The 13,849-nt window shown below is 43.8% G+C and overlaps 1 protein-coding gene and 1 pseudogene across 1 annotated transcript in view; one reads left to right on the forward strand and one right to left on the reverse strand.

The window, feature by feature from the left end:
* The window catches only part of LOC105740832 (diphosphoinositol polyphosphate phosphohydrolase 1), a 95,347-nt gene that overhangs the window by 13,897 nt on the left and 67,601 nt on the right, over positions 1 to 13,849 (forward strand). The gene's annotated exons all lie outside the window — the stretch shown is intronic.
* LOC105742602 lies at positions 12,488 to 13,763 on the reverse strand (annotated as a pseudogene).

Below are 13,849 nucleotides of genomic sequence, written 5' to 3' on the forward strand. Positions count from 1 at the left end.
GCCCTGGGGGTGGGGGCGGCACGGCAGGTCTGGGGATCAAATCCCGGCCCTTGCGCCTGCTTGCAGGTGCTTTAATCTGCTGAGCTATTTGGCCAGTCCCTAGTTTGTCCTTTTTATGTTTCAATACTAAGGGTCAAACCCAGAGACATTCTGCAACTGAGTTACATCACCAGCAGACAGGGTTTTGCTAAAATTGCCCATGATGCATCTAAATATGAGATCCTCCTGCCTCAGCCACCTTTTATTTTTTTTCTCAGCCACCTTAATAGCTGAGAGTAACTGGGATTACAGCCTGTGCCATAATACCAGGCATGTAGTCTGCCTTTAGCCATAAGTAAAAAGATGAAGCATTTAGGTATTTTTGATAAAGTGAATTAAGAAAATAAATCCAGTTTCTATATGTAATGTTATTTCTATGGTATTTTGATAGGTTTAACTTTTTTGTTTTGTCTTATGAGACAGGGTCTTGCTATGCAGTTCAGGCTGGCTTGAAGCTTATTTTGTAGCCCAGACTGGCCTTGCACTGGCAGCATTCTCTTGTTTCAGCCTCATGAGTGCAGGGATTACAGGTTTGTACCACCACGCCCAGCTCTTTTTTTTTTTTTTTTTTTTTTTTTTTTTCTACACATGGTCTTGTGTGTAGTTCTGGCTGGCCCTGAACTCACTCTGTAAACCAGGCTTGGTTTGAATTGGGTAATCCTCCTGTCTCAGCCTTCCTGGCACTGGGATTACAGGCATGGCCACCATGCCCTGGCTCAGCAACCATTGATCAGGAACTATTTTGGGATTATCCTTCTGTCAGGCACTGTGGTCCTTTTGTTGTTGTTGTACTGGGAATCAAATTCTGGACCTCACCCTTGCCAGGCAGGTGCCCTGTGCTTTTTGAGCTATAGCTCTGGTGCAGTACTGTTGTGCTTTATTTATTTATTTATTTTTTATTTTCCAGACAGGATTTCACTGTGTTGTCCAAGCTGACTTTGAACTTGTTTATTTCTGGTTTTGAGACAGGATTTTGCTCAGTAGCCAGATTGGCCTTCAATTTATGGCAATCCATCTGCCTCATCCTCCCAAGTGCTGGGATTACAGGCATGTACCACCACTCCCAGCCTATGGTGGTTTTGTTTTTGTTTTTGTTTTTGTTTTGTGATGGAATTTGGGATTGAATTTAGGCCCCGAGCCATCTCCCCAGCCCCTTTATTTTCTCCCTACTTGTGTATTTGGTACAGGGTCTCACTACGCAGCTTGGACTTGTAGTGATCTTGCAGTTTTCAGCCACCCCAGCGCTGGGATTACAGGTGTATGCCACCAAGCCCAGACTCATTTGCCAGCTCAGTGTACCCCAGGGGCAGGGCCAGCGCAGTGTGCAGGACCAGGGATGGAACCCTGGTCCCTGCGTTGCCAAAGCAGGCGCTCAGTCTGTTGAGCTATCTTGCCAGCCCTTAATGGTAGGTTTTTAAAGATTTTTATTTAGGAGTAATTATGTCATGGAATCCTTGAAGAATATTTCCAACTGAGCAATTTTAGATTTTTTTTTTTTTTTTTTTTTTTTTTTTGCAGAACCAGGGATTGAACTCAGGCCCTTGTGCTTGTCAGGCAAGCGTTTATTCTACTGAGCTATCTCCCCAGCCCCGCAATTTTAGATTTGCAGAATGAAAAATCTGAGCTTCCCCCCCCCCCCACCAGTGATACTGTGGGTTAAACCAAGGGCTCTGCCACGGAGTCAGATCCACAGCCCTTCTCATTATTTTTTCTTTTGAGACAAAGTCTTGCTAAATTGCCCAAGTTGACCTTAAATACCTCTGCCTCCTGAGTACCTGGATATAATTTAATGGAGATAACTAGAGGAGTGTTGAAGCAAGTATTCCTAGGACTTTGGAAGACCCTGAAGAAGGATGAGTTAGAGTGCCATGGCAGTGCTGAGAGCAGTGGTGCACATGTGTGATCTCAGTACTGGGGAGGCTGGAGCAGGTGGATCACCTAAAGTTCAAGGCCAGCCAGGCTACATAGTAAGTTCAAGGCCAGCCTGAACAGAAAGATTCTGTCTCCAAGAACCAATACCAAAAAAAAAAAAAAAAGAGTACTGCGATGAACCTGACTGGTATGGTTGTATTTGAGTAAGGAGAATCTTGGTGCAGAGACATGGCAACTGGCTGTGGAAAGCCTGAGCCTTTGGAAGCCTGTTTTCTCAGAGTGTGAAGGGAGGTACAGGAGCTCTTGTCTCCTGCCTGCCCCTGCCCTCTCCATCCAAGTTGGGAGAGAGGAGAGGAGGCCAGCCAGGCCTGTGGAGAGATGGGCTCTTCTCATCCTTGAGGTGGAAAGCTGGAGCCCAGCGGAAGACTCGCAGCAGTTTGAGCCTTGAGGCTGCTTCTGACCCCAGGAAAACCCTTCAGACATGACCTTTTTATTGTGTGGGAACTCCCAGCCCACTGTACAGATGTGATGGTCCACACAGTTGCAGACAGAAATTTTATTTCATTGCATCCACACTGAACAAATACTGACCCTTTTCCTCTCCTATTCTCTAAACAGTATAATGCAACAACTGTTTCCACAGTAGTTACATTTTGCAAAATGTATTTTTTCAATTATTATTATTATTTTTTTTTATTCTTTGGCGGAACTGGGATTGAATTCAGGCCCTTGCGCTTGCCAGGCAAGCATGTATTCTACTAAGCTATTTTCCTGGCCCTTAGTTTTTCAATTATTAAAGACCTTTTTAAACAGATTCTTACAATTTGACTTTAAAAAAAAAAACAAAACCCTCAAGTTATAAACTTCTATTATTACAAATTAACAATGAAGTTCTTAATGTTGACTTGACCAGATATGAAACAATTGAAAGGGCTGGGGAGATGGCTCAGTGGAATAAGTGCTTCCCTGGCAAGCGCAAGGACCTGAGTTCAATCCCTGGTTCCGCAAAAAGAAAAAAAGAAAAAAGGAAAAAAAAAAAGCCTTGAAACAATTTAAAAACTTTTAAAGATCTATTGAGAAAAACCAGGCTTAAAAAAAAACAACAACCATATTTGTCATTACAGAAAAGACGCATCTTTAGGTTAAAAATAATGAAAACCCTATGCTGCATAGATAATGCAGATAGTTTTAGTTATCTGGCAAAAAGCTAGTCCTTAAGGTCTTCAGTTCTGCTGTTTTGTTCATTTCTTACGCTGGAATTTCCTATGTGTTTCTTCTCGCTGGGTGACTAAACATTGTGCTGTTTTATAGGTGACCCCAAGAGGATTTAACACATGTGAGAGAATGGGTGGAGGTTGTATATCAACATTGCACCCTTACATAAGAGAACCTGTACTGTAACAACAAGTAACTCAGTTGTGCTCACATTTTCTGATCAAGATTATGGAGCCACAGAGGAATGTGTTCGAGGATCTAAAGTGAACCTGGGGAGAGTCACATGGAGAGAAAAAACATTTTCTCAAGCTTTCACAGAGAGCAAATTGGTCAAGCAATGGCCATGTCTCACCCTCATGTCAGACACTGACAAAAGGATGTACAAAAGGCGGTGCAGGGCTACAGGATAAATCCTGAGAGTACTTGGCTGACCTTATCAGATACAAAAGTTACATTTCTTGGTATATAGGTCTTGCTATATCTTGGTCTTAACCATCCAGCAGAAAAGTATAAATATGAGGAATATAAAGTGAATCCATGTTGATACAATGAGCTGTGAAAGGCTCAAGTCATTAACTTCTGAGGATGACCCACTAATATTATAGACTGCTGGACAGTGTTGGATTATTTAGTTGAATTCAAACACCTATAGTATTTAGATGCCAATAGATTATTCACCTCTGACAGGACAAAAAAATAAAGATACAAAGGAAAGATCATTTTGTATTTATATATACAAAATAGGATAAATTTACAGCTACTTTCACTTAATTCAATGAGAAGAAAGAGGTGTACTAACAGTGTTTGGACAGAATATCCTGTCTGCTTCTTGTACTAGGGATAACCACTAAGAAGATAACAATGTACAGTGTATTGACTATCAAAACTGTCTTATTAGGGGCTGGGGAGATGGCTCAGTGCAATAAACGCTTCCCTGGCAAACGCAAGGGCGTGAGTTCAATCCCTGGTTCCGAAAAAAAAAAAAAAAAAAAAATCAAAACTGTCCTATTAATGAGCTGTGAAACTGTTTCATTCATATTTATTTCTCAATAAAAAAAAAATATATATATATATATATATATATTGCACTCTTCCATACAAGGGACTTGAGCACCCATGGGTGTTGGTGTGTATGAGGGGTCCTGGAATTAATACCTTGTGGAGGGACACTGAGGAATAACTACTTTATTGTGTGCTTAAGTTATTTTAAATGCATAAAAATCTGATTAACATGTACTTTTAAATTTAAAATCCAGTGGATTCCTTATATAATGTTTTTTGTTTGTTTGTTTTAACTGGAATTACTATGCTGTGGGAGGAAAAGGTGACAAGGTGAGATGATTCTTGTGTTTGCCGAGTGTATGGCTGGGAAGTGACCAGCAGAAGACATGAGCTTGGGGGGCAGAGGCCAAGGGTGCACTGGTTGTCCATGCTGGGCCCCTCTTGAAGACCACTGTGTGTGATGGTGTGGGATGCAGTGTGTATTACATGGTTGATTTGTTTCTTTTTAAATTTTAGTACAGGGTCTACAGGGTCTCACTATGTAGATCGGACTTGTAGTGATTCTCCTGTTTTCAGCCTCCCAAGCACTGGGATTACAGGCGCACACCACCAGGCCCAGTCTCAGAGGTGGCTCATTGTGCCCCGGGGGTGGGGCCGGCAGAGCACACTGAAATAAATCCAGCCACTGTGCTCTGCCTAAGCAGGTGCTTTAGTATGCTGAGCTATCTGGCCGGCCTGTTATTTATTTTTTTTCCTGCCATAAAATGATAAAGCACAGAAGAATGTTTCTGGGTAACTGTCCTGTGAATGATTTTGGAAGCATTTACATCTGTGGTAAGAGGGGTGTTTATGGGGCTGGGGAGATGGCTCAGTGGAGTAAGCGCTTCCCTGGCAAGCGCAAGGGCCTGAGTTCAATCCCCGGTTCCGCCAAAAAAAAAAAAAAAAAAAAAAAAAAAAAAAAGAAAAGGAAAAAAAAAAAAAAAGAAAAGAAGGGTGTTTATGATTTCTGGGCTGTCTGGCCAGGCCCTCCTTCCTTAGCCTAGATCTCTCCTTGTCTGGGGTGGAGAAAGTGCTTTTGGAGAGGAGGAGGGGTAGCAGCTGTGCTGTAGGTGCTGGCTGCTCCAGCTGAGAGTATGCAGAGGTGTGGTGAGGGGCGGGAAGTGTGGTTGTGTGCTTTCTGAGGTCCCTGACTCTGGCTTTTGCTGCCTGCCCTGGGGCCCGTGGATTCACTTCCAGATCTAGCTCACAGTCCCTGCTGCTGGTTTTCTGGGCCTTTTGTTTTGTTCTAGTACATTCCTTTTGGCTTCAGGCAACCATATTTAGTTTCTGTTGCTTGTAACCATGAACTTTCATTTGTTTTTTTAAACATTTATTTATTTATTTATTGTGTGTGTGTATGTGTGTGTGCGCGCGGCCAGCCCAGCCCACCAGGGGGCGGGGCCGGCCGGCACGCGGTCCCTGCGCCCAGCCAAGCCCGCTCCAAGCAGGTACCCCAGACCACTGAGCCATCCCGCCAGCCCCAAACATTAACTCTTCTTTTCTTTTTTTTTTTTTCGGAACCGGGGATTGAACTCAGACCCTTGCGCTTGCCAGGGAAGCGCTTATTCCACTGAGCCATCTCTCTGGCCATGAACTTTCATTTGGGTAGTTTTCTTCTTTTCTGTTGTATTTTTTTTTTTTTTTTTTAAGACAGGATCTCACTATATAGTTGAGAGTGGTGGGTGTTTGTTTTTTGAGACTAGATCTCCCGGTGTAATTGAGGTTGGTCTTGAACTCCTGATGATCTCCTGCCTCAGCCTTCCAAGTGTGAGGATCACAGTTATGTGCCACCATCCCTGGCTACATACTGATCCTGATTTAGTACATAAGCCAGGCTGGGCTTAATCTTACAGGCTTCCTGCCACAACCTCCCAAGTGCTCAGATTGTACAATTGTGTCATTTGTTTATTTTTATTTTAGTGCTCAGATTGTATAGCCATTGCCACTGCCTTGGTTGTGGTTGGCCCATTTGGGTAGTGTTTTGTTTAGTTTCTGGTTTTATGTTGCTGGATCCTTCATCCTGTGCTGTGTTCCCAGCTCTTCTTTAAATTAATTTTGAGGTTGGATATTGATAAGTTTCTCAGGCTGGGCTCAAATTTGTGATTCTCCTGCCTCAGTTTCCCAGAGTGCTAATATTACAGGTGTATACCACTATTAGCTTAAAGTGGTCAAAAGTAATTGTTCTCTTTTTGAGACAAAATATCCAACACCCACAAGTTAAAGGAGGCAAGTTTAATTTATTTAGCTTACTGTTTGTAGAGGTTTCAGTCTATAATGAGCTGGCTCCAAGGCAGGGCGGCACATGGCAAAGGGACAACTGCTCATGGCAGTGGAAGATGGCAAAAGCAACAAGAGAGAGCGAGACAAGCCTCTTTCTGTCCCTTATCTTGTATCCACTCTACTGGGATTAGGGTGGTCCCTCCCAATCCAGTCAGTGGACTGATATAGTAATCATCCATCCTTAATCCCAGTACCCTGAATTCCAGCCTTGCAGTAGGAATCGATCACATTCTATATTCAGCCACCTCTCAAAAAAAAACTGTGACTTTATGAGGCTTGCGGGGGGGGGGGGGCGTTATGTAGACACAAGTGATAGCAGTAAACCGGTTAGGTCAGAGCGTGAGTGACAGTGGCTTGAACTCTGACACTTGGTAGCTCATAGATCAGCTGTCACCCGATGAGGTGTAGTCAGGCTCTCCCCACTCTACACTTCCACTTGCTCTTTTGGGAATTGCCTTAAAGACTATTGGAGAATATGTAGATTTTTAATGTCTTAAACTGTGAGGGTTCGAAGGACTAGATTTATCCCTTTTCTTTTTTTTTTTTGTTTTTGGCGGAACCAGGTATTGAACTCAGACCTTTGCGCTTGCCAGGGAAGCACTTATTCTACTGAGCCATCTCCCCAGTCCCTCGAAGGACTAGACTTAAAAAATAGATTTTAAAAATCTTAGTTTAAGAAAACCGTAAGGACTTTTAAAAATATACACCAGAGGCCTGAGGAGATAGCTTAGCAGCATAAGCACCAGGTCTGAAGTTCAATCCCTGGTACTGCAAAAAAACAAACAGACAAAAACACATGGCAGTTGCCTTCCCAGTCTATCTTGGTTAACAAGATCTTACTTAGGACTTTGTATGGGGCCCTATTCTAGGTACAGCAACGATTTTAAAACTATGGGCATGTTTCTGCTCTCCAGGCAGCGTTTTTTCTTTTAATGGATAAATTAATTAATATTCTTTAGCTGTTTCAGTTCAGCTGAACAAGTCTCTCTCTCTCTCTCTCTCTCTCTCTCTCTCTCTCTTTTTTTTTTCCGGAACTAAGGATTGAACTCAGGCCCTTGCACTTGCCAGGGAAGTGCTTATTCCACTGAGCCATCTCCCCGGCCCCTGAACAAGTCTCTTAAGCCATACCTTTTTGGGTTTTTGTTTTTTCCCGGAACCGGGGATCGAACGCAGGCTCCTGTGCTTTCCAGTCAAGCGCTTATTCCACTGAGCCATATCCCTGGCCCTTTAACAAGTCTGTTAAAGGGGTCAGGTAGAAAGAAGCAGGACTTTAAGTACACAAAACAGTTGGGGAGCAGGTGGGAGAGGCTGTTTTGGGGATTCTTCTTGGAAGCAAGATACTCAAGTGGTCAGTCTTGGACTTTAAGATGCAGAATTTCCATGGTAAAAAGGAGGGGTCAGGGACATTAGGAGAGGGCACCCAGTGTGAGTGAGGGTAGAAAGTGTGAATGAGGATTGAGCTGGCAGCAGGCCAGGCCTGGGCATTGAGGGTGGGGTTGCTGGCAAGGACGGTTGGAGGGCTTTGAGGCGTGAGTTAGTTTGACCTCACCAAGGAAGGGTGACTGCTCTGCAGAGGACTGTGTGGAAGGCGCGTGTGCAGGAGGAGACTGAGCATGGTGGGCTTTTCCTTGGGGACAGTTGGGGTGGCTCTTCTGGGGTGGGGGCTCCACAGCCGAGGTGCAGTGGAGTGGAGGAGTGGATTAAGTCCTGTTGCAATCAAAGGAGGCGGCAGATGAGGTGACAGATGGTGCATTAGAGATGAAGCAGCTTGTGGTGGAAAATGTCTATTAAATTTTAGTGACAGGAAAAATGAGAATTGAGAGGAGCGGTTGCTTTTATTTATTTATTTTTTTTAAATACCGGGAGTCAAACTCAGGACCTTGTACTTGCCAGGCAGGCACTTATTGCTGCTGAGCTATCTCCCTGGCCTGTGAGGTTACTTTTGGAGAAAAGATGTGACTGGTTTTATTGTGTCCAGTTTAAAGTACTAATGTGAATTGAGTGACAGTAGTCAGAGATGTGGGATATGGAGGAGTGAGAAGTCAGACTGTAGCTAGAGTGAACTGTGGGGCACCTCATAGAAGGAGAGTGGAAAGTTGGCATGAGCAAAAGCGCCCACTAAAGAGAGCAGAGGCCAGGGCCCGAGCGTGGCATCCTAGTGCCCAGGGGAAAGTCTCAGGATGGCCAGGGAGAACATCTTGGAAAGCAGTCTTGGTTCCAGAGCAGCTAGGGACCAAGATGAAGATGGGGGACTTTGCAAAATGGTTCCAGTAGAATTAAGCGATATGTGTACTTAGGGTGGTCAGGTCAGGCTTTAGGAAGGAAGCTCTGTGATTGGAAGGTGGGTGAAAGAAAAGACCTAGAACCTGGATTCATACTGCTGTGAATCTGAGTAAATCTCTTCTAGATGGCCCCATTCTCAGAAGGAATTAAATCTTATTTACTGCAAGTGATCTGTTGATAGGGTTTGATTTTTTTTATTATCTTTTATTTATTATTTTATTTATTTTTTTGTGGGGTCTCGCTATGGATCAAACTTGGGTCCTTGCACTTGCCAGCCCTGTTTTGTTTCTTATATCTTTTTTTTTTTTTTTTTTTTTTTTAAAGTACAGGATCTCATTACACAGATTGAACTCATAGTGATCCTCCCATTTTCAGCCTCCCAAGTACTGGGATTACAGGCACACGCCACCACGCCCAGTCTCAATCGCCATCTCAGCGTGCCCTGAGATCAGGGCCTGTACCACAGGGCAAGGATTGAACCCCAACCCCTACATCTGCCTAAACAAGTGCTGTAATCTGCTGAGCTGGCTGGCTGGCCCTGCCTGTGTTTGTTTGTTTGGTACAGGGTCTCTGTACACAGATGGACTTGTAGGGGTCCCCCTCCTCAGCCTCCCAGCACTGGGGTTGCAGGCATGTGCCACTGAGCTGTGTTTTGGTGGCCAGCACGGTGCTCCCAGGACTCCAGAGCACGGCACACACGACCAGGGATCGAACCCTGGTCATTGTGCTTGCCAGGCAGGCTCTTGGACCATCAAGCTATCTCTCCAACCCTCTTTTGTTTTTTGAGACTGGATCTTGTTATGTAATTCAGGCCGGCCTCAAACTTGTAACAATCTTCAGCCTTTTGCATGCACCACCACACCCAGAGCTAGGGATTTGAAAGGCAAGGAAATGTTGACAGGGTTGCTGTGGTGTGGTCAGCAATGAAATGATTGTTTTGTAAGAGGGTAAAGCTGGAGGCTGAATGATATTTTATTGCCAAAAACAGTTGTGGGCTCACTGTGTATGCCAAATCGGGCATTGTGAAGAACAAACTTTGGTAATTTATGGTTGGTGGGCTCAAAAGAGAACTTTGGAGTGCTTGTTTTGTATATTTCCTTACTTTGCAGTCATTGGCTGGAGAGGGGAGACTAGAAATGTTGTGTGGTTGGGGACTGCAGAGCATCAGGCGAGCATAGGAATCAGAGTTGACTGGGTTGACTTCACCTTAGTTTCTTCACCTATAAATTGGAATGAGTCCTACCGGAGGAAATCACTTTGAGACTTGTTGAGGAACGAGAAGTGAAGTGCCCCTCAGGCATGTGCCAGATGCCCAGGACATGTAAGCCTTGTTACCGAGACTGAAGGAATCATACTGCCCTACAACTGACTAGAACATATTGAGGCATGTTTTGTAGAAAGACCCTGTCCCGAATGCTTTAAGAGTGGAAAACTGACAAACCCTGTATTGAGTTCCCCAAAACTCAGCTGCAAAGGGCGAGTGGAAGCTTGTTGTTGCTGCTGTCCAGATTGTGCAGGCATAAAAATCAGATGCTTTTTTAGGGATGTAGTTCGCAGCACAGCACCTGCCTGGAAAGTGTGAAGTCCTGAGTTCCATTCCTGATTAGTCCCCCTGCCCCCAAATAAGCAGATACTGTGTCTGAGGAGTAAATGCCACTGGTAGCACACCTGCCTGGCACGTGTGGGGCCCTGGGCTCGCTTGCCAGCACCACAAAAGGAAAACAGCCCTTCCTATAACAGCCTCACACAGCTGCGCAGAGGCAGACCTCAAAGATGCCGAAGCTGGGAAAGAAGGGAGAGATTGAATGGAACTTTGTGCACTTACTCTGTAGAAGGAGGTAAGGCCTGAAATTATCAAATCTTTAAGCTTTTAGAAACAATACAGAATTTTATTAAACAAAATTATATGAATTAAATAATGGTTGTTATATTGTTATATATTGTGTCTTCAGATTAGTTGTTCAGATTACCAGATATAAACATGCAAAATTGATTTAAAAAATTAAAAAAAAACAAAAACAAAAAACTGGGGCCAGGGAGTTAGCTCAGTAGAGTAAGTGCTTGCCTGGCAAGCACAAGGGCCTGAGTTCAATCCCCGGTTCCGCAAAATAAATAAATAAATAAATAAATAAAATAAAATAAAATAAAAAGAAAAGAAAAAAAAAGCATTAACTATTCCTTTCAGTAGACCAGTAGAAATCAGCAGTACAGTAAATCTTTAAACTTTTAAGCTTGGGAGTTGTCAGTTACTTCAGTAATAAGGTAACAAACCAAAATGGTGTTGAGATATGTCTGCTCTGATATTCCGTACACTAACGTGTACAAGCGGTTCTCCACCACTTCTAACAAATCCACAGAAAGAGTTGAGCCGAGTAGAATGGAAAAAAGTACATAAAAATATATTTCCAGGACTGACTCATAGCAACAGCATTAAAAAAAAAGAAAGAAAGAAAATCTTTGGGATGAGAAGTTGTCGTGTAGTTACAGACATGTAATCTTTACCACTTCCATCAGCATCTGTTGTTCTGTTGTCACTGTCAGCTGCTGCTGATCACGAATCCTGGCAGCAGTGCAGGATTATTGTGGGAAGAAGCTGAATTTGTTAGAAACATGAATATTTTCAGCAAGTTTTAGATGGTGGAGAATACATTCAAAGGCCATTTAATGGTCTTTCTTTGATTAGAAAGATGCTTCATACTCGCTGTGTCAGTTTGAAGACTGCTGAGTCCAGTGGGGTAATAACAGAGTTGGCAGGCCTCCTGCTTGGGCTCTGTGGTGTGTTCTGCACCGCAGGCCTGCAGTTGGAGAGGAAGAGCACCACTCAGCCCCAGATTATTTCATAAGCCCCAAAGCATATGAAATGCATTATTTTGCTTCGTCAGTGTTCATTAGAGGAACAGACTTCATAAAAGATATATATGTATACATTTACTTACTTGCAAGGTAAGCTTACAGAGGCTGCCTGCAGAGTTGGGTTTGGAAAAATGCAGAAGGGCCATCGTGGCCTGGGGATCCAAAGGAAACAGAAGTGGAAGGTACAGAGCTCCCTACAGAGTCCATTTCAGGAAACCCAGGAGTCTGCACTGCCAGGCTGAAGAGTCTGAAAGGCTGGAGACAGACACTAAAAGTAATGGTGAAGAGGAGCTCCTTGGAAGAGATAGCAAGCCTTCCTCCCCTTTCCTTTTTTTTTCCATCCGTGCTACGAGCCTCTTATTGGTTGGTGCCCCCTACACCCAGGTAGGTCCTCCCTCTGTAGGCAGGCGCTGCACCACTGCGCTAGATCCACAGCCTGATCTTCCCTGTCAGTAAGTCCATCATCCACACCCAGAGCTTTGCTGAACCAATCACCTGAGTGTTTCTTGTTAACTGTCACAACCGATTTGGTGGTTAGCTTTACAGCACTGTGATTGATTTATGTTCAATTTTTTTTAAAGGGTAGAATTAATATTTTATTGTCATTTATAATCAGATGGCAGTTGGGTATATAGTTTCCATGCTTTTTTTTTTTTTTTTGGCGGAACGAGGGATTGAACTTAGGCCCTTGTACTTGCCAGGGAAGGGCTTATTCTACTGAGGCATCTCCCCGACCCCCTCCATACTTATTTTTTTGTAAATTTAAAAAAATTAAAGATTTTATTTATTGGCAGAACCAGGGATTGAACTCAGGCCCTTGTGCTTGACAGGGAAGCACTTACTCCACTGAACCATCTCCCCAGCCCCCGAAATTAAAGGTTTTAAACAGCTGTAGTTACGTTCTTCAGAAAACACAGACTAATTCATTAATGATGGCTTCAAGCTTCTCCTTATTAGCGCCAGAACACTCACTTTCTCCCCCTTTTTAAAAAACTGGAAGGTTGGCACGCACTTGACTTCGCAGTCTGCAGCAATGTCCCGACATCATCCACGTCTACTTCAAGGAACAACACGTTGGAATATTTTTCAGACGGGGAATGAAAGAAAGGCTTGATCATTTTGCAAGGCCCACACCACGTGGCTGAAAAATCAGCTACTACAAGTTTATCTCATGCAACAGCCAGGGCTTCCTGAAAGGCCTCTGCTTTTGATCTGCTGCACCATGCTGGCTGCTGGGAACCCGACAAGCTACCGAAGCAAACAATGGAAGTGGATGGAAGGCACGGGACACAGCTCCCAGTTTTTTTTATTTTTTAATGAGTCTTTTTTAAAAAATTATTTATTTATTTAGTACAGGATCTCGCTATGCAGCTTGGACTCATAGTGAACCTCCTGTCTCACTCTCTCCAGGGCTGGCATTACAGGCATGCGCCACCGTGCCTTGTGGGCATGGTGTACCCAGGGTTCCAGGGCTGGCACAGCCTGTGGTACCAGGGATCAAACTTGGGTTCCTGCACTTGCCAGGCAGGTGCTTTGACCACTGAGCCATCTCCCCAGCCCTATACTCAGTTTTAAGATCTGTTTTGATACATATAGTGAACGTTTTTCCTAGTCTGAATTTTACACATTTTATGTGGCCAAATAGCCATTAAGCTTATTTAAATGTTCTTATTGTAGATGATGTTAAATCATCTCAATCACAAAAAACCCAGTAATTATTGTTTTACATTTCTCCATCTCACAAAGTAAAAGTATACTTTTTCTAAAATAGGACATTTTGGGCTGGGGAGATGGCTCAGTGGTCTAAAGCACCTACTTAGAACAAGCTTAGCAAAACACAGGGACCACGGTTCGATCCCCCAGCACCACATGCCAGCCAGCCCCGCCCCCTTGTGGGCTGAGCTGGCCACACACACACACACACACACACACACACAAAATAAAATAGGACATTTCGGCTGGCTGTGGTGGTTCATGCCTGTAATCGCAGCACTCAGAAGGCTGAGGGAGGATGGCTGTGAGTTCAAGGCCAGCCTGAACTACAATGGCAAAATCCTGTTTCAAAAAGACATTTGATGGCCAGGGATATAGCTTAGTGACATAAGTACCTGCCTAGCAAGTACAAGGTCCCAAGTTCAATCCCTGGTACTTCAAAAAGAAAAAAACACCCGTTTGACCATTTTAAAGAATTAGTATCCTGTACTTGACATTTTCTTCCTCCATTGCTCATTAATAAGCAGTACGGGGGCCGGGGAGATGGCTCAGT

Source organism: Octodon degus, unplaced genomic scaffold (assembly GCF_000260255.1).
Source record: "Octodon degus isolate 3935 unplaced genomic scaffold, OctDeg1.0 scaffold00005, whole genome shotgun sequence".
Classification (NCBI taxonomy): Eukaryota; Metazoa; Chordata; class Mammalia; order Rodentia; family Octodontidae; genus Octodon; species Octodon degus.